At 36.9% G+C, this 27421-nt stretch overlaps 1 long non-coding RNA gene across 1 annotated transcript; it reads left to right on the top strand.

Annotated features, from left to right (window-relative positions):
- LOC137848430 (uncharacterized) lies at positions 1-27010 on the top strand. Its single transcript, XR_011091348.1, has 6 exons — positions 1-141; positions 4513-4628; positions 19267-19414; positions 20932-21000; positions 24046-24107; positions 26267-27010. It is a non-coding gene; the product is annotated as an uncharacterized lncRNA (long non-coding RNA).
- The last annotated feature ends 411 nt before the right edge of the window (positions 27011-27421 follow it).

The following is a 27421-nucleotide window of genomic DNA, read 5'->3' as shown; positions in this document are numbered from 1 at the left end:
CAAAAAATAATGTTTGTTATCTTATTTCAATGGGTTGAACAAGAAACAGCCATCTCATGCAGATGTTTGTCTGCACACATATATAAATTCACAAAAGCTACTTCATGACTCTCTTGAAACATCTAGTAAGCTGGCTCTGAGGTAAGATGCATGTCTAATAATTTCATCTCTAATTTGCAGACATTTGAAAATGTGAAACATTTTCTTGTCCTTTCTGCATTAAAGATGGAAATAAATTTGATTTTAAGAGTTAGTGTTTATTTGTAATATTAAAAATAAATTTACAAATGTGCATACAGAATTCTTCATGACCACTAAAAATTTTGACAATTTTTTTTAAAGATAGGTACTTCAGCTTTTACCCTACTTGTAATTACTTTATTGTTACTTGTTATTACTTTATTATATTTGTTTGTTATTGATTTTATGCATTTATTCTTTCAAGATCTTTTGGGACCATCTTGCAGTTTTGTTTCAGAAAAACATTGCTTATCCTGAATAAGTTAGTTCTCTCTCTCTCTCTCTTTTTTTTTTTTTCTTTTCCTCCACTCTATACGACTTACTTACTTAATTCAATAAATGCATAAAAATAAATAAAAAATAAACAAACAGACAACAACAAAAAAAGATTTACAAAACCTCTGAGAAAAAATCTAATACACTTATGCATACAGATTACGTAGTTCTGAATATAAGATTCTGGGGGGAGGTATTTTTCTTTGTTTTTTCTCATCAAAGAGAACGAGTGTGTCAGACAGTCTAACACATGAATTTGTAACTTGGTGCTCTCGTATGCCAACGGTGTGGTTGTTTAGTGCATGCTTTGAGAGTTGATTTTAAAGGTCTTAAAGAGTCTGTTTTAATAATTCATATTGATTCAGTAGGGGATGAAGATGCTTGACATGTTAAATGATTAGCATTTACATTATGAACATGTTAATTACTGTATTTTTAATGCTACCGGCTTTTACGAACCAAGATAAGAGCATTCTTAAAGGGACACCAGAAGATTTGAAAGATGCTGGAAACCAGTTATACACTGATAGAAATATTTCCCCAATTTCTTTTCACTCTTCTGTCTCTTCTTTTGGAAGCATGGAAGTTTTAGTTGTTTGGCTCTTGCACAGCACATCAACCCCAATCTAAAATAAAAGACCCAGGAAGCTAAAGAGACTATAAAGTTATTTGGTCATTCAGTTTGCATTGATCTGTGGTGACACAGTGCTGAATGGGGTTGCAGCTTCCCCAGCCTCCCTCAGCCACATAGCAGAGGATGCTCTTACAGCCCCAGCCACATTGGTTTGGTTTTCAGGTGAAGTTAAAAACCTTTATCTGCTGCAGTGCTGAATTCACAATGGTGACCATCAAAATAACAGAGTTAAACAATTCACAAATATGCACTAAAGCAGAAGGGAAATTATTTTTGAGCAATGCAGCTTCATACAACATTGTGTTGCAGACCACAGCATTAACTTTTTCCTATATCTCAGGGCCATTGCAGCCACACCTGGACATACATGTGTGTGTATGGCACATACTGCCTTGAGGAATATTTGTGGTGCTAGGGAAGGATGAAGACTTATAGGCAGTCTTGAATGAATGAGGCTGCATGTGGTGGTTTCACACCAATGGCTAACTAAACTCCACCACACCACTTTCCTACTCCCCTTCCTCAAAGGAAGAGGGGAGAAAATACAATGGAAAAGGGTCAGCTGCTGGGCTCTGTTCACAGAAGCCACCCCTGCAGCTCCCCTGCCACCAAAACCTTGTCACATAAACCCAATACACTGTGATAGACATAAGGCAGTCAGTAAATAGAAGTCTATTAATACTAGTCAGGGATAGAAATAATGTAGGGAGATATGTATGTCAGTACAGGAGATGCAGAAAATGGAAAATATCAGAGTTCAGGAAAACCTCTCAGATCAGGCTGGAGTACCTAGCCCCCATCTTCACAATATCTAGCTCTTACAATTGTATTTCCAGAGGTGTCCTGAGGCAGGGATCTCCAGAGGAAGAGTCATTTCCATAAATCAGTGAGAGAAAACCTTTGATAGGGCACCTATATGAGAATAGGGCCAGCAATTCATTACCTGATGCAGAATTCTGGCCACTGGCAAACCACTGGGGCTACTGAATTGTCCCCATGAATAAAGGCCTGCAGGAACTATACTCAGAGGATGTATAGGAGAGGGAAAGTTACTGAAGACAGAATTAAATCTGAGGTTTTTCAGCACTCAGTCTTCTTCATTGTATTTGGGATGCTAAAGAACACTGATACACTTCATGGCAACTCTGTATGTCCATATATTTTTTAAAAAAGCCCTAACATAAAAAGAGTACTCATGGGTTTTGCCCCGTCAAAGTGCTCCTGTATATTGGCTGAACAGGGTCTTTAATTGCAGTTAAGGTACATAATGATGTCATTAAATAAAAATGCAGTAGTCACTCAGCAAGGGAAGAGGCATAGGGCAGCAGCCTGTGACTTTTGAAGTTTAAGGGTAGATTTCTCAATTGGGCATTACGTTTAAGCTTGGGGCTACACCCTCTAACAGCATGGGTACACGTTTGTCTGCAGCTTTCATCCCTGTCTCTTGCAGTTTGAAAGCCTGAGGCTTTCAGACATGCTTCTGCATTTTCTTTCTTTTGGCCAGTCTTAGTATATCATACCATGTTTTAATCTGTAGGAGGGTGGAAAGGAGGAGGTGCTGAAAAGCCCTAGGAAAGCAGTACGTTTCTAATTTCTTCAATCCAACCAAGTGATGGAAAATTCACCAAAAAGATTGTAGTGTGAGTTTCAAGTTTTCAAAAAAAATACCAGATATCCCAAAATTTCTAAAATCCTGAAGAGAAGTTCAAATCATGAGGTATTTTTTTAAGGAAGTACAGCTTTGAGTCTGCCTTGTTTTCTGCTGGAATAACTGTAAAGACTACTTTTTTTTTCCTTTTTTTTTTTTTTCTTGCAACCAGTACAGTTAATATCTTAATCACTTTTTTTTTTAACTCCTTTGTGTTTTGCTTTGGTTTTGTTGCTGTTGTTGACATTGTCAAAAATAAAAAATATTTTGTTATCACCTGAATCCAGGTCCATATGAGAAGAACCAAGCATTCTGAAAGGGGTCAACATAGAAAATACAATTCATGGGATATTTTCACCCTGTTTCTTGGATTTAGAGAACTCCATCAAATAGAAATGCTGAACTTTCTGAAAGTACAATTGCCTAATTCAATAACAAAATGTTAATAACCAAGTTTGCCCCCCCTATTGCCTGTATGTTATAGCCTAGCATGTGCATCCTCCGTCTACCCAGATAATCCACCACAGAGCTGCAATTCCAGCTCAGTAAGTGTTTGTGTAGCCCAAGAAATCCTTTGGTTAGAAACCTTACATAAGGAGATTGCAGGCTGCTCGGTGCAATTTTACGTGAGCAGATTAACAGCCTTCCTGGTGGGTTTTTATTTCTTCGACCAGGTTTTTAGCCTAACACCTTTATTCTTGTCATTTTACGCATGTTCTAAAGGATGTTTCTCATACATCTTGAGCAGTCTATGAGTCAGTATTTTTAAACTTGAAATTAGGCTCCTAAAACTATATTCAGGAATATAAATACCGTCACAGTTTTGGAAAGTGTTAAATATCCTGTAAATGTCACCAATCCAGAGTTTTAAAATTTAATTAGCTTATAATATATAGCTACTTTCAAGAAGGCATTTCTCTGAAACCATATTGGAGATGAATGAAAAAGGCAGGAATTGGTAATCAAAAACGAAATTTCCAGTTGCCCAAATCTTCTGCATTGTCACTTCTGTTTTTGTGGTCTGTGATTGTGCATTGTTTTCTTTTAATCAAAACTAAAACCCATGTGAAGGCTCTGACAAGCACTAAAAACGAATTTGCAGTCCTTTTCCCATTTTTTTCTTTACAGGAAGTGCTTCTCTGTTATAAATGTTTTCGACATTTTGAAAATGGAAAAAAAATAAATAATATGCCTAAAATTTTTGAAATGAGCCTTGCAAATTAGCAACATATGTCCTGATGATGAGGTTTAAAGAGGAGCTTTGGCCACAAAGGTGTTTATGTGATTTTCAATAATAAGCAATTACTTTAATTTTTGCTTAGGAGTTTTTGGTTTCTTCTGAAGCCCATCAGGAAGTTTCTGTGCCCTGGACAACAATTCTTAAATGTGTACTTACTCCAGACATGGTTTTAAATCACCTCTAAGAGAACAGAAGCACAGTATTAAAGCCCATATTAAACATTACTGCTGGAGAAGGTCCTGAGAAGTGATGGATTTAAATGCACACACAAGTCATGTATTTATCCTGCCTCAGACCACACATTGTATGTGAAATTATAATTCCCCTTTTCCCAAACTCTTGGACAAATGGGAAGTAGCACATAAAAAAAAAAAAAAAGTTTGAATAACCTAATGTGAAACAAATACACTAATACAACTTGGCCTTCAAATGGGATGAGCAACTAGCCATAATGCATCTGTTCTTTTCACTTAGGTCCAAGCAGCTTTTCCTGGAGCAGTTTCCTGGGCTGGATTTCTCATCACTGCCACTGACTGCCACCTGAACCACCACACCATTTTATCATTAAAATGAGATGCTCCAACTAGTCTGTAAGTAAGCAATAGAAATAAATGTAATGAGAAGATGAATACTGCATAGCCCCAGTGACCAGCAGGAGCTGCTGTAGGTAATCTGGGTTCTTGCAGAGCCAAGATAATGGATTTGGGGCTAAGGCTGTGTCTGGAGTTGAATGTGTTTTTATGTATTCATATATTTCCCTAATCATCAAGTAACTTTTATTCCCCCCACCCATCCAAAAAGTGAAACAAACAAACAAACAAAAAGTAACTGAGGAACTGAAAAGAAATATTAAAAATGTCTACAGTAGAAACAGTGCTCAGTGAGTGATTCTTTAACTCGTTGAGACATGGGAACAGAAAGGGTTCAGGACAACAGTCCATAGCCAGGGAAAAGGCAAAGCCAAAGTTGCACCAAGTTACTGGTTTGTGCAGTTACAATCAAGATCATAGGTTTATTCAGGATGTATATTTTGAGCAATGTCTGCAGCAGTTATAAAAAATTCTCCAGGTCATTTGTAGTAACTAAGAAGAGCTGGGCTCCATGTTCAGCACAAGGGCTGTTGTGTGTTGCTCTGCAATCTGGTAACATTTTCACACATTCTTCAAACAAATGCCTGCTTTGCTGAAGTCCTTACTGATGCTGCAGACACTGACAGGCAGGGATGCAGGCCACCCTTGCAGAAAATACATTCTTTCATGTCTTAATTCTCACTTTTAAACTCCTGTGTTTTAGGTAGACACCTAACTTTCAACTCAACTCACCAAACATTTCATTTTTTGTTTGTTTGTTTGTTTGTTTGTTTTGTTTTGTTTTGTTTTGTTTGACAAACTGATCCCCTGATCCCTTACAGCAGAGCATTTTTTTTTTTTAATTCCTGGCCATAATAGTTATTTCTTTTTCTTGTTGTCTTTTTCTAAATAAGGATAAACCTCTTCACTCCCATAAGGTACTGTGAAGTTGTATGTTCTCTAAGTCACATTAAAGTATTATCAATTGCTTCAGGGATACCCACAGAACCAGCAAATAAGGTTTAATAGAAAATTATGATACTTCCCATTGAGTGCAATGTAGCAGGTCTCCTTCGCGTAAGATAAGGCATCTAATGAAGGGATTGTTTCAGCCTCTCTAAAAACTGTAGACTTACCGAGTGATTTGTCATTTTGCTTTTCTCTTAAATGCCACAAAACTTTTCCATAAGAAAAAATCTTAAATGTAAATATTTTCAGATATGCCTCTTGCTTGCTTCTAAGTTTGTTGAGATCATTTTTTTGGTTTATGGTTTAGTGGAAACAAGTATTTTTTGACTTTTTTCTTTCTTGATCCAAACAGAATTTCAGAATGCTGTTTTGAAACCATGTTTTTTTCTCAGATGGCAGCCGTTACAGCTAAGCCTTTGTTGGTAAAAAGTGTCGTGTATGTTTGCTTCTACAAGTGGGCTCTGGTTTCAGAGTAGCATTTGAGAGACCTTGATTTGTGCCAATAAATGTAGATTTTTACCTCTGATGAGCACTGTGAGAACAAAAATCCAGGTATAGATCTGTATATTGGAGCAGTTACAGCCCATGCTGCGAGTAACTGCAAAGGTAAGATCTGGTGCTGCTTCTCTGTGTGCACATTTGCATTTCCTGAACACTACAGATTTGACCTGTGCATATACTTGCAAAGCTTTTTTTCTTTTTCTCTTTCTGTCAGAAAGCCTTATGTGTCCTTGTCTTTATCTTCTATATCAATCTCTCCCTATACCAAGACATTAAAGTTAAGACACAGGATCGCTTTGTCTCCAGGAGCACACTCAGACTAGTTTTCCAGACTAATTTTCTGCTTGGGTTACTTTCCTAATTATAATTTGTGTTCTCATCATGTTGTGGAAGAGTACATTTTAAATGAGCTTGCATTACACAGTGTAGAATACCAGCTTTATAGCACTGTCCGTAACCTAGAATACCAATTTTTAATATGTCATAATGCAAATGCCATAATGATTACAAGTGTGCAGCCTGCAGTTCTATTTTTTTCCCCAGTAAACTGAAGGTTCACTTTACTACTCCATACATACATGTAAGACTGTTGGTGCAGGATGTTGATCTACCTTTGAACAATCAGAGCTGTGTACATTATACACCGTATTCCAAAACACTTAAATATGTGTAAAGGGAAAAAAAAATAAAATAAAAAAAAATATATATGCCTTATTTAGTTGTTGTGTACTTGCTAATAAGTTTTAAATAGTCTGTTTAGGTCTTTATATTAGTAACCACAGGAAAAAAAAAAAAAAAAAAAAAAAAAAAAAAAAAAAAAAAAAGAAAAAATGGTAATGCTCTGAATTAATACTAGAAATATTCCCTGGGAATAGAGAACTCATTTTTATTGAGTGATAGTAATATGATACCTGATTCTAGTGAAAGTAGGATAAGATAAGCTTTCAACCCTGAGTAAACCACCTACTCCTTTGAAACAGTCTCAAGCAAAATTTTCAGGGGCATCTCATTTAAAACAATTCCTGAGAGACTATTAAGTCTAGAGAGACACTTGAGAAGAGCAGGGCCATTCACAAAAGCATGTGTTTACAAAAAAGAAAAAAAAAAAAAGTGATACGGAGTGCTATACAAATTTGCATTAATATCCTTTTATATATACCTTGCCTAGCATGATTAACCTAATATATCTGCAGGTACATCATTGAGCCAGGGTTTTGTAGTATGCAGACCAATGTTGCCTATGTAGTGATGCTCACATGAATACTGATGTATTTTGTAATCTAAGGGGTCATATCCTGCTGTTAGCCTACACCAGGACAAACGGCAGCTCCCTCTCCACTGTGTTGGGCTTGCTATTGGTGATGTTAGGGAGGATGCCCAGCTTCCATTTCTCCCTGGCCCCACATTGTTTCTGCTGATCTGAACATATATTGGTCCTAGTTAGTCCCTGCATGGTAATATTTGTTCCAAATCCTTTGTAGCCATCTAGGCAAAATCTTAACGTAGCCCTGGTGGATAATAGTTATAGTTCATTAGTTGCAAGTTTAATTCACTTTGAATATATGAGATAGCATGAGTGGTTTTTGTCCCAGTGCAACCATATTCCTTTGAGGATTTTTCATGACAAATACGAATATTTTAGAGCTGGATATGTATGATTTGTTTTGTGTTGTCAAATATATGGGTATTGCCTCATGAATGTTGAAGGGGTGCTCCCCACTATACAGTGGGCTCAGGAGGAAGATAGTGGAGACCTTCACAGCCTGCCCAGTGCACGTAGCCCAAAAGAAGGACAACTACTGCTGTCCAAAGGAAAAAAGAGTCATTCTTCCCTTCTCTCTCTCTGTACCTAGGGGCCTTTGCCCCTTGTCCAGCCTGCCAAAATACAGACAACGGATCTCAGAAATGAACTTGTCTGAGAGAGACCACATGTAATGTTCCACTACCAGGCATGGAAGTAGAGGGGTAGACACAGGTCCTCAGGAAAGTGTAGCTCAGCGCTTCAATCATCTCCCCAGCCTTGAGCAGCTGAGCTGTGGAAATCACTTTGACGTAAATCTCTCAGCAGCTTTTTTGTCTGAAATAAATGGTGCATAAAGGAAATGCAAAATCGTTTGGTGGACAGGATTATCTATGTGTTTACTGCTCTCAGCACTTTTCTTTTGTCTTTTGACTATGTAGTTCTTATTGGTGTGAATAGCTGTGCATGAAGTTAAAGCTCCTGAACATGAGCAGGGTGTAAGAGAGCTCTCTAAACCTATGACAGCTCTGCACTTCTGGTTGCAAGAAATGTCAGCTTAGAAGAATTACTAGTAGCAGAAAGTAATTATTTTTCATTTTCAAGGTTCTCTGTTCAGTGTTAATGCAAATGTAAACTTTCTATAATTCTTCATTGTTATCATCCCCCTGGATGTATTACTTTTATTTCCATTTTCTGCTTTACATATACACCCCCATCACACACACACAGTACACAGTCATGGCATCTCATAATGATTTTTGTATTATTACATCCCTTCTGGTCTATCTTGTTATGTATCATTCTGTTGCCATAATCTGCTGATGATATACAATATTTGTATAAAGATTCAAATCAATGTTTATCACATCAGAGCACTATCATTCAAAAGTAAAGTACAAATCAATAATTCATTAAGCAAGAGAGAAATGAATGATTTCAAATTGCTGTTCTTTTCTCCTTTAATATTTGCAAAAGGAATTGTACTGTTTTAATGAAGTTTGTTCACTTTTTAGAGTGAGATTGAATTAATGTATCTGATGGTATTCAGGATATATTCCATAGGATAAGTTGCACAACAGCAAAAATAAACAGATAGATTTCAGTTTTCTAAAATTTCCGATTCATTAAAACTAATCAATGACATAAAAAAAATAACAATAAAAGATTTCGGTGGGGAAAGGTGAGCTATATGGTTTTCCAGGTTGAACAAATACGTTTTTTAAGACATAAATAAAATGATTAATTTCAAGTTGGAATGATCCATTTTAAAAGGCTCATACACACACACACACACACACAAATAAATAGAACTATTTTTAAATTGAGAATTTTGATCTTTATACAGAGAAATATTAAATCTACTGTATATCAGGAAGTGTAATACTTCTTGAAAAAATGTATATGTTTTGTTTTGGGTTTGGAATTCTGATTGAAACAAGCAGAGGAATAGACATAACTGCACGACATAAATGACTAAGCAGACTAGCTCAGTCCTTTATTTATTTATTTATTTATTTGTTTGTTTGTTTGTTTTATGGTAATCAACCTTAATTTGCTCCACTGCAATGGAAAGAACAGAAAGTATCATAATCCAGTATCACAGGTAAGTTGAAACTCAAGAGCCTGTTTTTCTTTTCTGCATCGCTCCAAATCCATGAGCTAACCAGGTGATCTCCCCCATTGAAAGATGCACTAAAATAAATGAGTCTGTGGAATTCAAATGTACCTTTAGCCCTGCTCACTTCCTAATTCACCAGCAATAAAGTGGTCATTGCTGATGACACAGGGAATTCCTTGTGGTTTTAAAATACAATGACAGAGTATCCACCAGGAACCACAGAGCATTAGCCGTTGCTTTCACTGGGGATGAGTGTCCTCTATTGATTGGATTTCATTGCCTGAGCTCAGTAAGGCTTTTATTTATGATGACATAGTTTATGATGGCTTATTTATCTGTTATGCAAAAAAAACCAGCTTAGAATCAAATTGTCATATTGACCAAACGGGTATCTGGAGTTTTGAACAAGCTACTTTACCCCCACTCATACACCAAAATTGTATGGGGAAGGAAAACTACCAATACTGGCCTTGAAATCACCAGATCTCCTTTCTCCCATATCCCCATCCCAAGATTATCACTTCCTCCTAGCTCAGTACTTTGATCCATTACGGTGGTCCTGTGAGAAATCTTATTTTCCAGTGTGAAGTTACAACGGAGTCTGAAATCAGCACAACCCCCAAGTCACTTGCTTGAAAACCAATCTCAGACTCATTCATGTTTAGTCTACACTGGCCTCAAGAAGTGATTAGGAAAGTGCAGGGGAGAAAAATCCAGCAAATGCTCTTAAAGGCAGAGATGTGCAGGTCAAGAGGTCCCTGAGCCACATCACTGAGATCATACCCAGGAAGGATGACTTTACACTTCCCCTGTTATATAGTCTTCCCTGGGGCTTTGCTGCTGGCCACTGTCAGATAGGGATGCTGAGCTGGACCGAACTGTGGCTTGACCTAGTACAGCTGCTTTTGTGTTCCTGATAAAAACAAAGGACTTACCTGAGGATTCGCATAAACAGACTAGAAGTGGCAACATTTGCTGAATGATTATGCTTTTGAGATGATCACAGGTAATCCATATTAATGGAACAAGAGAAGACAGTATCACTGTTTGTACTGGTAGCTCTTTACAGGACTTTAGATAGAATTACAGTAACTGCTCTATAAATTAAGAACCTGGTAATAACTAAAACTGGAAAAAAACTTTTAATTTTCTGATTCATATCTTTAATCAATTGCATATCGCAATTGCATTTTTATTTGTAGCTTTCAAATTGTTTGCTCAATAGAGATTGCTCCATTGCTTTTGATTGACACAAAGTTATTGCATTTTTATTGACTTTTACAGTAGTTTTAACAACATTCAAGGTGCATAAGTTAAACAGAAAAGTAACATAGTAACATTTCAAAATGGAAGAAGGCCATAAAGATGCAGAATAGGTATAATTTACAATAACAGGAAATTACAAATTAAGGATAACTTCCTTGCCCTCATGCCTAGTTAGTCCCCTTGTACATGTTTCGTGACATATGTCAATAAAACATTAAATGTTTGCCATACTGTAAAAAGTTAATGGATGACGGAGTTGGCAAATACTTTAGGATTGTTATTAAGATTATTTTACATACAATTCAGCTGAAATTCAGCTGAAACCAAGTACCTATACAGGATTTCTTAGTTGTAAAAATGTTAATTATTTGAAGAACTGGGTTTGGTCTAAATCAAGCAAAGCCAATAAAAATAAATAAATAAAAATGCGGAGATATAAGTAAGTACATGTAAGGAACATAAGCATATATATAATCTTGAAAACCTGACAAATGCTCCTTGAAAGCTCTCTGAATACAAGTTCTTTCAGACAAGCCATTAGGGTTCAATAGAGTGTGTGCATTGCCTCTCTTATGAAAGAGTAGTTATGTGGGAAAACTTCAAAGCATGTACTCACTGCGCTTTTTTTTTCTTTTAACTGTATATGTAGTTATATATGCACCCTCTGACTACTTGTAACTGCCTTTCCATTCAATGGGTTCCATTAAGACTGTGTCCTTTTAGGAGTCTCTCTTCCTTCTTTTGGAGAGCACTTACCTACCTTTTTACATCAATAGTCTTCTAACTGATGAGACCCTGCAGAAGATTTTTAAAATAATTATTACCAACGATTTTGCAGTGCTCACAATGTCATCTTCTGATGTCTATGATTCCTCATATATCAAATAGAAAACATACATTATAAGACTTTACGAAGTTCAGCTGGCTAATACTTTAAGAGTTATGATGTTAATAAAATTTGCACAATTCTTTCTTTTCTGAAGCAAAGACTGACTTTCTAATCAAATAAGAAGCTTCTGTAGGACTATGCCATTTCACATAGAAGTTCAAAAGAGATTTTTCAACCAGAAACCTGAAGTAGTTTTATTTTGAAAGAACCACTACAGTATTGATAGCAATGTCAAACACATTGATCAGATCTACCTATCAGGTCTCTATTGGGAAAAAAAGAACAAAGTCAAACTACAGAACATTTCTTCATTAAATAAATGTAGTTGCTTTTTGATCTAGCACCTCTGTTTTCAATTTATTGTGAGAAAGAGGGAAGTTTCTAAGCTTAAGTCATATCATCCTAAATTAATCTTGCAAAGCTGGTGAAAGGAGTTCATGTAGAATAACCACGAAGAGGACTCAGGGTGACCAGCTCATGAGTAGGTAATCTGACTGTCACCCTGAGACCAGGTGTGGACCATGGTAGACCTTTTTATAACACACATCTTTTAGGAGTTCCCAGGGAATTTTCTCCTGGGAACAACACCTGGATTACAAAGTTGTGTGTTAGTCTCAGCAAGCTATGGATAAAGAGTTCTGTCCAAAGTGCTCAGAGGACCTAAGCCTTACAGTTTCCAAACTAAGTCACTGAGTGAGAAGAAAAAGCTGATGATATGCAGATATGAAACCCCCATGGGAAAGAGTATCCCTGTGGCCAAAGGGAGCACATCTGCCTATCTGCTAAAAGTGTCATGTGCTAAATCCAGTAGCAAATAATATTTCTTGGAGGGGTGTTTTATCTATACAAAAACCTTTGCCATGGACCCAGTGTTTCCATTAGCTGGACCAGTCCAAAAACAGAATAATAATAGAAGGAAGATTATAGTTGTTTTATAAATTCTGTAGTGCTTTCCCATAAATGATTGCAAAGACTTCTATTCATAATCCAGCATTTTGCCAATTAAGCATTATTATGTTGTCTTTACACGTGGGACTCACTGCAGTCGTTGTGACCACAGAACTTTCTCTCAGGCATCAACCCACATCTTATTATGATCAAAAATCCTCATCATTAATCCCATTATATTGTTCTTGGTCATGGGATAAATTTGTCAATGGATGATCTCACCCTGTTTAATCTCGTTAGTTTAGCATATTTCTTTTCTAGATTTCTTACCATAATCTTATCATCACAACCTTGGGAAGTTTGGCCCCAACTGTGTTGCAATGAGTGTTTGTTAATATTTCACTATTTGATAAGAAAGTTTGCATTTAACCCTCAGTTATCCTCTGTTGAGATAAGCAAAAACTGTTAGAAACAAAACTGCAGATCACTGCACATTATGGATCTCATTAGCTTCCCTTGGTAGGACCTTGATTTTTGCAGATCTGCTTCTGTGTATCTCTGTTTCTCATAGGCATCTGGAAAGAGGCATAATTTGCAGTCTGCTGCACACTGACTATATTCCTGATGACATCACTATATTTCTATAGAACCTGCTCATTATACTGATCTGTTCCTTTCTTCAGAGCAGTCAAAATTTCAAGCCTGAAATATTATCTTAACTACCAGCTAATATTGAATAAGCCTAAATTCCATCTTTTTGGAGGGCAGGCGGGGGGGAGAGGGGGGGGTTGGAGGAAAGTACAGAAAAGGTGTCTCACATCTGAGTTCTTTATTTCTGTAGTGTTTAAAAGGTAAAGGAGGAAAAGAAATTTATATTTTAAAAGTCAGACTAACCCTAGTCATGGGAACACTTGGCTCTTTGAGAAGCCAAGGTTCAAGTTCAGTTTACCTAAAGGGGTCAAAAGAAAACCTCACAGTTCCTGCAGGGATCCTACACTCACCAGATCATGCTGTAAGACACTCCCTTTTCTTTTGTTTCTTTTGTTTTCTTTTTGTTTTCTTTTGTTTTTCTTTTGTTTTCTTTTTGTTTTCTTTTGTTTTCTTTGTTTTTCTTTTTGTTTTTCTTTTTGTTTTCTCTCTCTTCTCTTCTTCTCTCTTCTCTTCTCTCTCTTCTCTTCTCTTCTCTCGTCTCTTCTCTTCTCTTCTTCCTCTTCTCTTCTCTTCTCTGCTCTTCCTCTTCTCTTCTCTTTCTTCTCTTCTCGTTCTCTTCTCTTCTCCTTCTCTTCTCTTCTCTTCTCGTCTCTTCTTCTCCTCTTCCCTTCCCCTTTCTTCCCTTCCCTTCCTTCGCCTTCCCTTCCCTTCCTTCCTTCCCTTCCCTTCCCTTCCTTCCCTTCCCCTTCCCTTCCCTTCCCTTCCCTTCCCTTTCCCTTCCCTTCCCTTCCCTTCCCTTCCCTCCCTTCCCTTCCCTTCCCTTCCCTTTCCTTCCCTTCCTTCCCTTCCTTCCCTCCCTTCCCTGCCTTCCCTTCCCTTACCCTTCCCTTCCCTTCCCTTCCCTTCCCTTCCCTTCCCTTCCCTTCCCTTCCCTTCCCTCCCTTCCCTTCCCTCCCTTCCTTCCCTTCCCTTCCCTTCCCTTCCCTTCCCTTCCTCCCTTCCCTTCCCTTCCCTTCCCTTCCCTTCCCTTCCTTCCCTTCCCTTCCTTCCCTTCCCTTCCCTTCCCTTCCCTTCCCTTCCCTTCCCTTCCCTTCCCTTCCTTCCCTTCCCTTCCTCTTCCCTTCCCTTCCCTTCCCTTCTTTTTTCTTTTGGAGTCTGAAAGAAGGTATCAACTGAATGCAAAGCTCTCAAACCTTCCATGGTTCATGCTTGCTTTGGAGAGGAGATAGATCTGTGCTCTCAGCTGTTTTTCAAAGACTGTTTATGCATTTTATCTAATGACTCTTCATGTAATTTTGCTCTCCCTCTGGGTTAGAATTAGTGCTCTTGGAATAACAAAATGAGGTGAGGCATAAATGAATATGTGGATTAACTTCTCTTCTCTTCTGAGGTCTCATAAGGGTATTCATGAGTATATGAATGACCACAGTCTATTTCGTTATCTGTTTGTCTATTTTGATATCCCTTGTATTCCTCAAATGTCACTTTTCTGAATATTTTATATGTTATTCATGATTCAATATTGGCCATTATGCTTATCAAGTCACTAGTTACATTATCATTGACCAGTCTAGGAACAGAACAATGCTATATGGCTGAAGTAACGCATTATGCATAATGTACAGTTCAGGGTAAGAAGGTGCTATTCATGAATACCCTCCTAGTCCAGAAACTGTTTGTCAAAGCTGCTTAGTGAACGTTTATGAATAAATCAATTTTCAGAAATCAATACTAGCTATGTGAACAATTTCTGAGATAAAACCAAAGCATTGATAACAACAATCCAGATTGCTCTGAGAAGATTCTCCTTGGAATTATAAATCTGTTTGAGCAAACATACAAATCATTCATGAGCTCAGTCACCCCCAACAATTCAAATAAGCTGATCACAGACAACATGTGCATCTGTATGAGATGAACTTAATGTGTTTTATTGTTTGGTATAGTTGAACAGACCATTTGCCATAATTTCCAGGCCTCTTATGGCTTCATATGGTCTAGGGAACACCACTATAGAATCATTGCAGTAATAAATCTGGTCTCCTAGTCTTTGTGGTTTAGCCAGATTTTGCCTTCACTACTGTTAAGTGAATGAATTCAGCTATCAACTATTAACATACACTTTAGTAATATGTCCTCCCATACCTCATGTTTCTACTTTTATTTCCTCAGACATGCATCTTTTTTTTTGCTGTTGTTTGTTTTCCCTGTTCTTCTTTGCTTATACTTTGACAGTGTTGAGTCACAGTCAAAACATAAATTCCTTCAGCTGTAGTCCACAGCTAACTTATGAAGGAATGCCACTAATATTTTTCTCATTCCTATCTTCCTTCTTTTTTTTTTTTTTCATATGCCACCTCTCAGTAAGAACCTTTTGTTACTTCACAACACCCATAAACATTTAGATAAAGCTTTTCTTCTCTTCTTTTCTTTCTGTGAAATTAAACACTTTCCAGAAAATCAATACAGTGACCATACGCCATTTAAAATCTTAATCAAATTTAACTTGAGGAACTGATGTGGTCCATATGCTTTTGGTGTCCAACCAGTAACTCTCCAGTGTTGCACAATAAGTTTACAACAGGCAGATGCTTGTCAAAACATGGGGAAGTGTCAGCAATCCAGACATCTGTCAAAACCTTATCCAGCTTCAGTTGCATCCAAGAACCTTGTCCAAGAATTAAGAACAAACCACACACATTAAGTCTCATTTGCATGCATGCATACAGGTATCAAGGAATATGAAATAGAGATTTATTTTTTCATTATTATTTTTTTTGGGGGTGGGGGCAGGAGAGGAGCTTGTAATTTTTGCGTGAATGGTTGAGTTTCTCTCTGGCAAGAAAAAAAAATCCTTTCACTAGGTGAACCAGTTTCTAACTATTATATTGTGGGCAACGAGATATTTCTAGTTTGCTGTGCTCAAGAATCTGAATTTCTGAAGTCCTCGGAAATACTGTTGAAGGAAGGAGTTTTAAATTTAAATTCCAAGGAGGGATTAGGACTTTAAAGGGACATAATTCCAAACCAAGATCATCTTCAGTGAGGGAAGTTATACATTCTTCCCTTAGGAATGGAGATGAGAGGTGGAGGAAAAAAAAAATATTTGCACAATTGTCATTTGTAGGCATCCATTTCTGAAACAAATGTCAAAAACATTAGATATCAAATATCCCTTTTTTCCTTTAATGTTTGTCTTCTGTTAAGGGTTGTTAAAGGGTATCTGGTGAATAAGAGTTCTGTTCTTACAGGAGAGGTCTATAATTACAACAAAGGGTCATTCTCCCATCACCAGCACCTTGACAAAAGTTTCAAGGGTATCCAGAAAACAGTAGCATTGTACATCCATGATGTTTCGAGGAGTAACCAACACAGTGCATCATTATGAAAGAAACATCTCCAATGGTGCTTTGTCGTACTGCAGGATAGTAAAGAAAACACACATCCTTTGAAGGTCTCCTATGAATTTGTAACAGGAACCAGTGTACAATCTCAACCTCTGTATCTGTTTTGGAAAAGTAACAAATAGAAAAATGCTGTAACCAGTTGTATCAGCCATTCACCAATCAACACAAATGGACAACACTGACACGTTTTTTATTTCTAAGTGTGCCCACAAATGAAGCCATGTGGAATAAATTAAAGCTTATGTAAATTCTGTTACTCTGGAAATTAAATAAATAAATAAATAAATAAATAAATAAATGTTGGGTGGCCGTTTGTTAATTAGCTATAATAATTACACTTCCACTAAGCAAAAACAGATCAGTCAGGATTTAGGCTGAAGTAGAGTGGTGTTCAATAAATGCTCTCTCTGACCCCTGCGGCAGTCTGATGCATTCCTGGAAGCTGTTTATCCTGTAAAAGGCAGGAGTGTAACTTGTTCTCAGGAACAAGCCCAGCAAAGATTAAAGGAATAATTAAAGACCAAAACTTCATGCTATATACTATAAAAATGTCTTAACGACATTGGCTATAATGAAGGTTTATATTATAAATAGATTGAAATACTAGGTTGGCTTTCCAAGCACTCTATTTTCAGATATATTGCTGAACTGAGGGTTTTCATTGGATAATTAGTTGTGGTAGAACAAATTTCTGCACCTTACGTTGATTTAGTCCTCAGAGTCTCTGTCTGAGTTTCTGAAAACAGAAAGTATGTATATAATTGCTCAGCAATCTGGCTGGAGAGTTGTAAGAAACTGCAAGTTAATACCCATTAAGTGCATTTGAAAAACCTTCTGTGTAAGTAAGCTAAACACAGCAAGATCAGTACACAAGAGAAAATGGCATATTCACACATTTGTTCACTCATGCAGGACAGACCACCATGCAAATTGTGTGACCCCGGGAGGAGGAAAAATGCATTTTCCCTTTTGTTCTGCTGCTAGCTGATGATTTGGGGCAAGAAATGTATCTGCTTTGTGCCAGGATTCCTCTGTGTATGCAGTGCTCCCCTCCTGTCCCTGTGGAATATTGGGGTGGGGAAACATGAATCAATATCTGACACCCCAACCTATACACCAGGCTCCCAGTATCCAGTTCCATGGAGGTATGCACTGGCATTGACCCCTGATAACCAGAAGTTTTCCCTTTTTTAACTTTCAAGAAAATAAATCTTTTGCAAATTCTATGACTTTAAAAATAGTATACACAGACATGAGTATGTACTGAAACCCATCAGCTGTACCGTCTTGCTTGCATGGGCACAGGCACAGAGCTACAACATCATCCACATCTGTACTAAACCATGCACAGACCTGGGTTTCACAGGAAAAGCTTGCAGTGTATGAAATTCACCATGGGTGTGAAGCTTGGCATGGTCATTGCCTTTGTTTGCAATCTCTCAAAGTCAGGAAGGGAGTGGGTAAGGGAATCTGTGTTTTATTACAAAGGCACAACTGGGGGCAGTACTGTAATATACAATAAATAATAATAATAGTGCCAAAGTAGATGTCTTCTATCTAACAGTCTGTTTGGTGTGTAAAATATTTAATTTAAGCATTTGTCTTCTTTCCTGTGTCTTTGAAAAGCTATTTTTAACACAAAATCTGACAGCATTCATCCATCTTCTCTGATTTAATTTTACCATTTCAGGGCTCACAATGCAAAATTTCAAAGCTTATTTTTCAGGAGGTCAGACTAGAGAAGAATAGTGATCCCTTTTGGCCCTAAAACATAGAAAGGAGAATATTCTATATATTCACATTGATTTCTATGTTTAACACAAAAGAGAAGCAAAGCTCTATTTCTAACACATATAACAGTACATGAAAATAAATTACCGATCTGTTAAGTTGGGGGTACAAAGTCTATTTTCTAAATAGTTGTCCATAAGGAGCCAAACAGTGCTATTGGACTATGTACAGTAAAACCAGTGTTAGTGGGAATGTTACTACTGAAAAGAAATAGTAACTTTGGAAGCTCTTTGGAAATGAGTAATAATAGCTCTTTGGAAATTAGTGTTGTCCACCTTATACTCATGAATATCAGTAAATTATTAAAAAGGACATTTCTATAATCCTAAAGATGCAAAGTACAATTCCAGCACAGAAACTATGATAGCTACTGCTCTGGGCCCATCAGATTCTGGTGACATGATGCTGAGGAGGATTTCTATCTTTCCATCTCACTCCTTATTTTCATGTAATTTCATTCTAGAAGGGTGTAAAATAGCTGGAAAGTCATCCTCATGCATGAAGAATGTGTCTGAAATGGCCAAGGTGAGAGGAACAAGCAGGGCCAATTTGAAAGTTCACACAGGAGTTCATGTATTCATTTTCATATCAGCTACATGGAGCATTGTGGTAGGCATGTGAATGCGGGAGGGCGAGATAGCCCCTAGCAAGCACCTCAGCATGCCTCTTGTTCTCTTGGATTCTGTGTAGAAAACTTGCCTGTACAACTATTTCTTTTGGCTTGAGGCTCTGCAGTTCTGAAACTTAAAAAAAAAAAAAAAAAAAAAAAAAAAAAAAAAAAAAAAAAAAAAAGGAGAGAGAGAGAGAAAAGAAAGAAAGTATCCCTAAAGGCCTAGTTCCATGATTTGAAAGCCAATTTTTAACAGCACACATAGCTTTCAAGATTAGATGCCCTGAAGCAAAGTGAAGTTCAGAAAGTTTGTTTTTTTGCTCCACAGGAAATGTTTGGAAGTTCCATGAAATTGTGTGCGGCGAGTCCTGGCGAGGGGTGGGTGGGGCAAACCCCAAAATGCTGAAGCGCAAAGGAAGGAATGCTTTAAATAATACAGTGTCCGACAGCTGCCTTGGAGGAGAAACATGCTTCAGGTCTGAAAGGTTCAAGTGTTTGTCCCATCATTTTAATCACTGAGAGGTTTCAACCGACAGACCCCTTGCAGTGATATTGTGCCTCATTCAGATCTGTTTTACAGCTGCTTGGACTGATGTAAGCCATTTCATTTAATGAAGCTCCTCCTGATTTACATCATGATAAGTACAGTTGGAAGGAACCGGGGAGTGTAATTCTGGCAAAAGCAGTTCCACATGAAATTTCATTAACCTACATTCATGCAAAGATGCTGTTTCTTCCTTTTCTCCCTTTAATTTCTATTATGTTCAGTTCTGAATTATGAAGCTGGAAGTTGGTCCATTCCTGTCTTCACACTTAAGATAAATAGCATAACAGATGTGTCACTGTGAAGCCCTACATGGATAGCTATTTTTCTCCCACTGAATTGCAGCTTGGAAACAATGTTAGATGACAGTTGTGGACATTGAAAATTGCTTGAAATGTGAGGGGAATATTAAATCCTGAACCTGGTCCAGTGTTTAATAATGTGCCAGCCTTTGTCATCAGTTACTTAACAATACATATGCATTCTACTAGAAAAAAAAAAAAAAAAAAAAAAACTCCATGGTATTATCTCAATATACATGTATTGCAAATTATATACGGCACTTCAGAACAATTACACATGGGTGCAACATGGTCTCTTATAATCTTTTGGCTTTTGTCTGCTGGAACGTTCTTTGTGTAACACAATTCGGCAAAACACAATTCGGCATCCAGCAGGGAACAGGAGTTGCAAGGCACCCTCCACTTTACAGGTGATTGTTGTCATTACTCATGTGGTGCTATTGTGTTGTGTGGTGTTTTTTTTTGTTTTGTTTTGTTTGTTTTGCTTTTTTTTTTTTTTCCCCCACATGTATTTGTATTATGGCAAAGCTGAACATCATGGTTCCTTTGTGCTGGATACTGCAAAATTCTTCCACAGCTATTGTAGCTCTCGATGGGGTTTCTCCGTGCATGTAAATATATGGCCAACAGGTCATTAGAGATAGGAAGAACACAAAGAAACTGTGAGGGTACCAGTATCACTGAATTAAAGCACGTTTGTGGTAAGCATCACAGATGGAAATAAGACTTCTCCCTGTGTATATGTAAGGCACAACAGAAGGAGGTGATATAAAGATTCAAGAGGGTGGGAATGCTTAAAGGCAGCTAGACAAGAAGAAATGCAGCTAGTAAAAACAATTTCAATATAATTTCAGTAACAACTACTTCCATAGGAGAAATTCACCATTTAAGCACATGCAGATGACAGCAGAAAGTCTCTGTTAACAAGTGCATGTCTCAAGTCCTCAGGTTCTTGGAAAACTGGATTAAACTGGTTTTCTGTGGCACAACAACCCCTTACAGAGGAAAATTTCTCTTAGAAATAAAATAAAATAAAATAAAATAAAATAAAATAAAATAAAATAAAATAAAATAAAATAAAATAAAATAAAATAAAATAAAATAAAATAAAATAAAATAAAATAAAGGCAAACATTTTATTTTGTAGAAACCATAGCGGTATTTTTGAAATCATTCCACACCAGGAGGCTTATTGCTGACTTCAGTGGGAGCAGAGGTAGGCATTTGCTGAAAGAAAAACAAAATTGTCTAAATGTTTTATAGCCAGTACATTGCCTTACACACACTGCAGGCTTCTTAAAATATTGAAACAATGACATTCTAATGTTGAACTTATATTTTATAATTTATGCTGCTTGATTACTTTTGGCATCTCATTCAGTGAGGACAATGAGAAGGAGGCCAGTCAATTCTATGTTTGTTTTTATTGATTGCTATTATTTATTCATTAGCTCGTTTATTTGTGCCATGCTGGCAATATGTATGATGCTATACAGCCACATAAGAAAGCATTGACAATCAATATGCAAATGTAGAAAGGAAGCTGAAATTCAACACAGGTGACCTGACTAACCACAGTCTCACTAACTGTAGTATTTTTAAGAATGCTGGGTTCCGGCAATTTTTATTGCCCTTTTTCTGACCGATGTCAGCAAGACTCAGCTGGAGTTTCTGCACTGATTTCGACATGACTCAGTGACAATCTACAGGAGGCTGGGGAGAAGTACGGCTTAATAGGGGTATTATGAAAAAAAGGTTTGATGGACTGGAAAGGGGATACAGAACCCTCTCTGTCCCTTGAGAACTGGTAAAACAAGCAAGCAGCACAATGGATGTAAAATTTTATAGAATTATACTAAATATTTAATATTAGACTTTGAGAAAACCTCAAAGTCATGTTTGTGAGTAGCCAAGAATACCTTCTAATTCTTTACATCAGCCACAGCACAAAATGTGATTAAATAGTATGCTATAGCACAAATTTTGATCACTCCAAAAATATAACTTTTTTTAAGGGAATGTTTTTTTGTTTGTTTGTTTTGTTTTGTTTTTGTTTTTGTTTTTTTTTTACTTTGTTTTAAATTGTTCAATATTAACATATATTTAACACCTGAAAAAGAGCACTAAAATCACCAGAGAATTGGTTTCCCAGGCCTAGCCTTGTGCAGCCTTTCCAGATTCCATAGTCCATTGTTTAAGACATCATTTTCTAAAGGTGTTGGAGATTTAAATTCAAGTTCATACTTTCAAGCAGAGAGGAAATTTAAACCCCAATTTCCTTCTTCCCAGGTGATTACCCTGTTCATTTGGGCTAACACGGAAAAATACAAATTAATTTGCCACTTCTTTTTAAGACATTGTGGATGGCATCTAAATTAATTTGTGTGTCTAGCTCTCCAAACTTAAAATATTGTATTTAGTAATGTGTATTTTGAACATTTCCAATTGTCCTTCACCCCTGTTTCCCTATTGACTCACTAAGTATAACACAAATATGTGAAAACTTTAGGCTGAAATGGTACCTTCAGGAAATAAATGCTTTCCTGAAGAGAAACTATTCACCACGCTGCACTCTAGGCTCAGCCCTGCAATGATTTATGTCTGCACTTAATTTTGCACTAGGGGTAGATATACTGAAGTCATTGGGACAACTCAAGAGTTCAGAAAGTTAAGCACATACATAAGATTTTGTGGGACTGAGACTATGAAGAAGGACTCTGCCATTAACAGGAATTACAAAGTGAGGAGAGATATGTGAAGGAGCATAACAAATATATACAGTCCATACGGCATCCCTTAGCCCAGCTATTATATCTTGGGTACTTCTTGCATAGTTTATGAGAGCCATAACAGAAACAGTCCTTAAAGATTCAAAGTCCTTTAGATCCTTTCTGACTGGTTGGATTAACATCACAGCTGTTCTTTCCCTCCAAATTACCTATATGAGTGCACACTTTGTGTGTGTATTCTGACATGACAGAGACCATGTTTCTGGAGAGGTTCAAAGATTTCTGAGAACCATTGCTTGGGCGTAGTACCACAGCAAGCAGAGGTGACTTCAAATCCATTACCTTCAAAACTTTTCCAGGATTCTTATAAGTCTTTTAAAAGGCATCCACGTGAAAATATATACACTTACATTGGTGTTAGGAATTCATAAATTAAATAACAATTAAATTATATATGTTATTCCTTACCACTGCAGATTACTCTTATTATACTTTTTACTTAAGAACAGAGGACATAAGTCTGGAAGCTAGCTCCTAGGCCACGAAAGCAATGCCTGCTGTTGCCTTCAGTCATGACCAGCCAAACCTTCCCTCTATATGGAAGCCTGAAAGAGACTTAATATTGTCTGATATTTGCTTTTTCCATCCTTGAACTTCAGATATATGTCTGTTTCACACACACAAATAAAAATAAATGATTAAATAAATAAGAAGTAATAAAAATAAAAAAGATTTTTCTCCATTGTGACTTTGGCCCTTAGATAAAGGGATTATTCAATGGTCAGGAAAAGGATCACCCTGCAGTTAGGAGATGGTGGCTTCAGGTCAGCCGCTTCCATTCCAACATTTCCTCTGTAATTGCACAAATCACAAGTCCAAGCTCCTTAACCCTACTTTGTGTCTGCCACTAACTGAGTTCTAAGTGATTTAACTATCAACATGGTCTTGAGGACCTGGACTTAAGTATGTTTGAGGTTTTGATTCCAATAGATAAACACAGGGAGAATAATTCTTCAATACTCTTTAGAGAAGAGTGTGCCTTTCAATACCTTAATAAATTTAGGGTAGGAAATATTAATAGCGATGTTAAAAATCTTTTATATATCTGTAAAAATTAAACTTGAATTTGGACAGTTGAAAGTTAGTGGGACAGATTGGTCACATTTAATCACTCAAATGTCTCCTTTAAAAACAGCTGAATAGATATGATTTGGCCACTTACCTATTAAAAAATCTGCTTAAGAGTATGTTTAATTTACTACCTAGTGTTTGTTTCCTAATGCTTTATACCAAGTGAAGAACAAAGATAGAAATCCATAATATGAAATCAATTTTGTTCAAAGCCAGTAAGCACAAATAGCATTAGGATATTTGAATTATTTCCCTCTGCCCCCCACCATCTTATATTTATTAAATAGAAATCAAACTGAGGTTTTATAGAATCTTTTGGGAATAAAAATGATCTGATGATTTTTCTTAATAAACCGTAACACCTAGAAATTTGATTTCTGGCTGAATCTTGTATTTGGCAGGGATGTTGTTTGTCATGGAGCACTGCTTCCAGACTGGTTCATTATAAGCTTTGATTTCACAGGTAAGAAATTAAATCAATATGTTTCCCACAAATCCAACTTTCTGTGCTTTGGGGATGAACCAGCTGATGGGGATGTCAGGGAAAGAGGATGAAGGAAAGAAACCATTGCAAACAGATGTGCATTTGTAGAAAACAGCTTTGATTTCTAAAATGATGGTTGTGTGGTTTATCTCAAACCACTTTTATAGTGCTTTGTATAAGCACAGTATCATTAGAGTTACTATACTCCATACTCCAAGAAATAGAAAGCATGGTACAGAGGTGATGCAAGACCTGTTTTTCTAAAATATATCTATGCTAAATTCAGAGAAATTGCTGTATCTACAGGAATGTTACCCCAGCAATGAATATTTAATCCAAAGGAAAAGTTTACTGACTGGGTACCGATGGTGAAGCGTCCTCAAATGTAGTCAGTTCTGAATACAGAGAACAGGTAATATTATGTCTGTAAAGCTATTTAAAATTCTTTGTTTCCTTCTTGCACTTCTAAACCAAGTAATTTTTCTAGACTTGCTGATCTGAATTATTGTATGCATGCTAGTTAGCAGCCAAGCTCTGCCTAACCTATGGCTTCATTTCAGGAGTAGAGTGAGTTCTCTCTCTGACAGTTCTCTCTTTTGTATGTGTGCCTATAAATATATAGAAGTATTTAAAATAAAGTTTATCTGCATTTGTTGCCAATATAAGAAAGGGAAAATAAAACTGAAAGGTCTGAAAAGTACATAAAGAAGCCTCAGGCATCTCTGAAAGTCAATCTCATCTCTCCAAGAGAATCAGTAGGTGTGGTGAAATGACATAGTCTTTATGGGAAAGAAGATATCAGTATGGGACTTAGAGGAATCACTAGTGGTACATGGTCCTGAAAAAGTCTCTGAAACCTTTGAGCATGCTTCTGACAGTGAAATCCCATATGTCCTTAAGTCTATGATGAAACTTTTGGATAAAGCTTTTTAAAATATCTCCTTTTTAAAATTAATTCTCTTTTAGAGACTTCAGTTACTATTTGCAGACATCTGATAAACTATGACATGCAAACATATCCCTTATGAATTACTGCTATTAATCATTCTCCATCCCATGGCCTTTAAAACCTTTTGGGCATATATGGGTAAAGAGCCATTATTCAGAATCAATATATGAAGGCAGATATGAAGCAGCAGTTCACTTCCAGAGAAACTGTGTGGCCATCTACCTTGTTCATAGCATGTCCTGCAGTTTCCTCATCCAATAAACAACCAGACTTAGCAAGGAGAATCTTCTATATTTTTGTCTATACTGCGATAAAACTACAAACATTCATTGTGTGTGTGTTAGAGGCTCAGTTATGTGAAATGTAAGGTCTTTTGAAGCAAAGGTTTAATCAGATTGTTCCTCTTAATCTTTTCACAATAAAGAATCGTGTTTGGCACTGCAATACCAATTGTTTGTTGTGCTCACTAACAGCACAAGAAACCTGGGTTAGGTGATCAGCACAGATACATGCAGACCACAATGAAAAATCCACTCTACAATAGTAATCTAATTGGTACACCCAGCAGAAATGTTACTTAAAGCTTCCACTGTAATCAGTGAAGGAAAAAATTAGGTCCCCATTACACGCTGAATGTCCCTTTATTAGTGCCTATCCATTGTTACTGAAGATGTAACAAATCTAGGTTTGAAGCTCAAAAATTAGGCAAGAATAGTCTTGGTTTTATCATCAGTGGGTATGGATATGGATATGATTTGTGTAGGTCTTCTCTTGTCCCCTCTAGCTCCTGATTTGTGCATTTCTACAGTAAAACTGGAATTCTGCATCCAAATCAATGTTTTAAATTGCAGGTTGAAAAACTGCAGTTGCTGAAGAAAGGCATGCAGTTATATAAAAGCTAAAAAAAAAAAAAAATCTTAGTCAGGCACTTAGGGAATAAAATCTGCTTAATTTATCAAAAAGTGTACTGAGCGTTAATTGAGTACCTTTAAAGGGATAAAATACCAAAAGTCTTAAAAAAAAAAAAAAAAAAAAAAAGCAATACGAAAGGTTTAACAAGCCTAGAAGCTGATGCCAGACAAATTCTAATGGGAAATTATGCACAAAAGTTCTTTGTTCTGTTTGTTTGTTTGTTTGTTTAAACAGTCATTCACTTTTTTACTTTCAGATTTTTATTTTTATTTTTCAGCTAGGAAAGGCAAACTAACAAATGAAGAATTGACTCCTCCAGCTCTTAACACATAGACTACAGCTGGACTCATATCTGGAAGGCATGTTTTCTTCAAACACAAATTATGCGTTAGGCTAAACACCAGTTACATGGTTCAGCTCATTATCTTGCTGAAGTGTGTGGTACACCAATGGAGGTCAGCAGCAGTGACCTTCTGCTGTCTCCTGCAGACCTCTGGCTTCTGCAGCAGGCCCTTTCCATCTGTGATAGATATGGCACAGTCCCAACCAGCTATGTTGGATATATTCCACCTGAGGCAGTCTCCTGAGACCTGGGAAATCTTTGACCAGCCATCAAGGGACCAAAGGAGTAGGCCAAGATCTTGGGTGAAAAGAAAAATAAAAAGGGAAGAAAATATTGTAGAGATTGGAAAAAAAATCTCAAGCCACTAAACAACTTTCTCTTATTTTCCTCTCTTCTTTCTTCTCTCCTTTTATTGTTTCCTGCATTGTAAAGCTTCCCAAAATATAAGTTGGAGGAGGACAGAAGGAGCAATATTTAGGGGGTGAAGCTGGCAAGTCAGGATGGAAAGAAGAGCTGGAGGAAAGTGAGGGGAAAAAAAAAAAAAAAAAAGTCTTACAAAATATGCTGGAGCCACTGGTTCTTACAGCAGGGTGATTCACGGCCAGGCATACATTATAGCCAGGGAAAGTAAATAATAGCAATAAAGCCATAATTTCTGCAGTAATTGGAAGTGGTGCACAGGAACTTATTTTCAATTTGGTAACTATGTGAGACTTTCGATAGCTATTAGGAGGATAATTAGGGGTGAAATGAACATTAAATCAATGTTTGCAAGCAAAAGCTCTATGTGTGTTCATATGAGCATGTGTATTTTTGTCTTTATTCAAAAGCAAAAAAGACCTTTTCCCTTAAAGTCTTTTTTTTCCCCCTGTAAAAGCACATTTTGTCTCATTTTCTGCACTAAAACCGCATTATTTCCTTTTCAAGCATTTTTATTATGTTCCTTAATTCCTTATGGCTACACTTGTGTAGGAAAAGAACTCTGTTAGGTGACAAACAGAGAACAAGTCACACTGTCAACATGAAATCTCAGGGGTAAATCAGTTACTGATGCAAATCAGAAACCTCCCAGGCACAGACTGGAACAAA

This window comes from Anas acuta, chromosome Z, assembly GCF_963932015.1.
Source record: "Anas acuta chromosome Z, bAnaAcu1.1, whole genome shotgun sequence".
NCBI lineage: Eukaryota > Metazoa > Chordata > Aves > Anseriformes > Anatidae > Anas > Anas acuta.
This window is presented reverse-complemented; position numbering and strand designations above follow the sequence as displayed.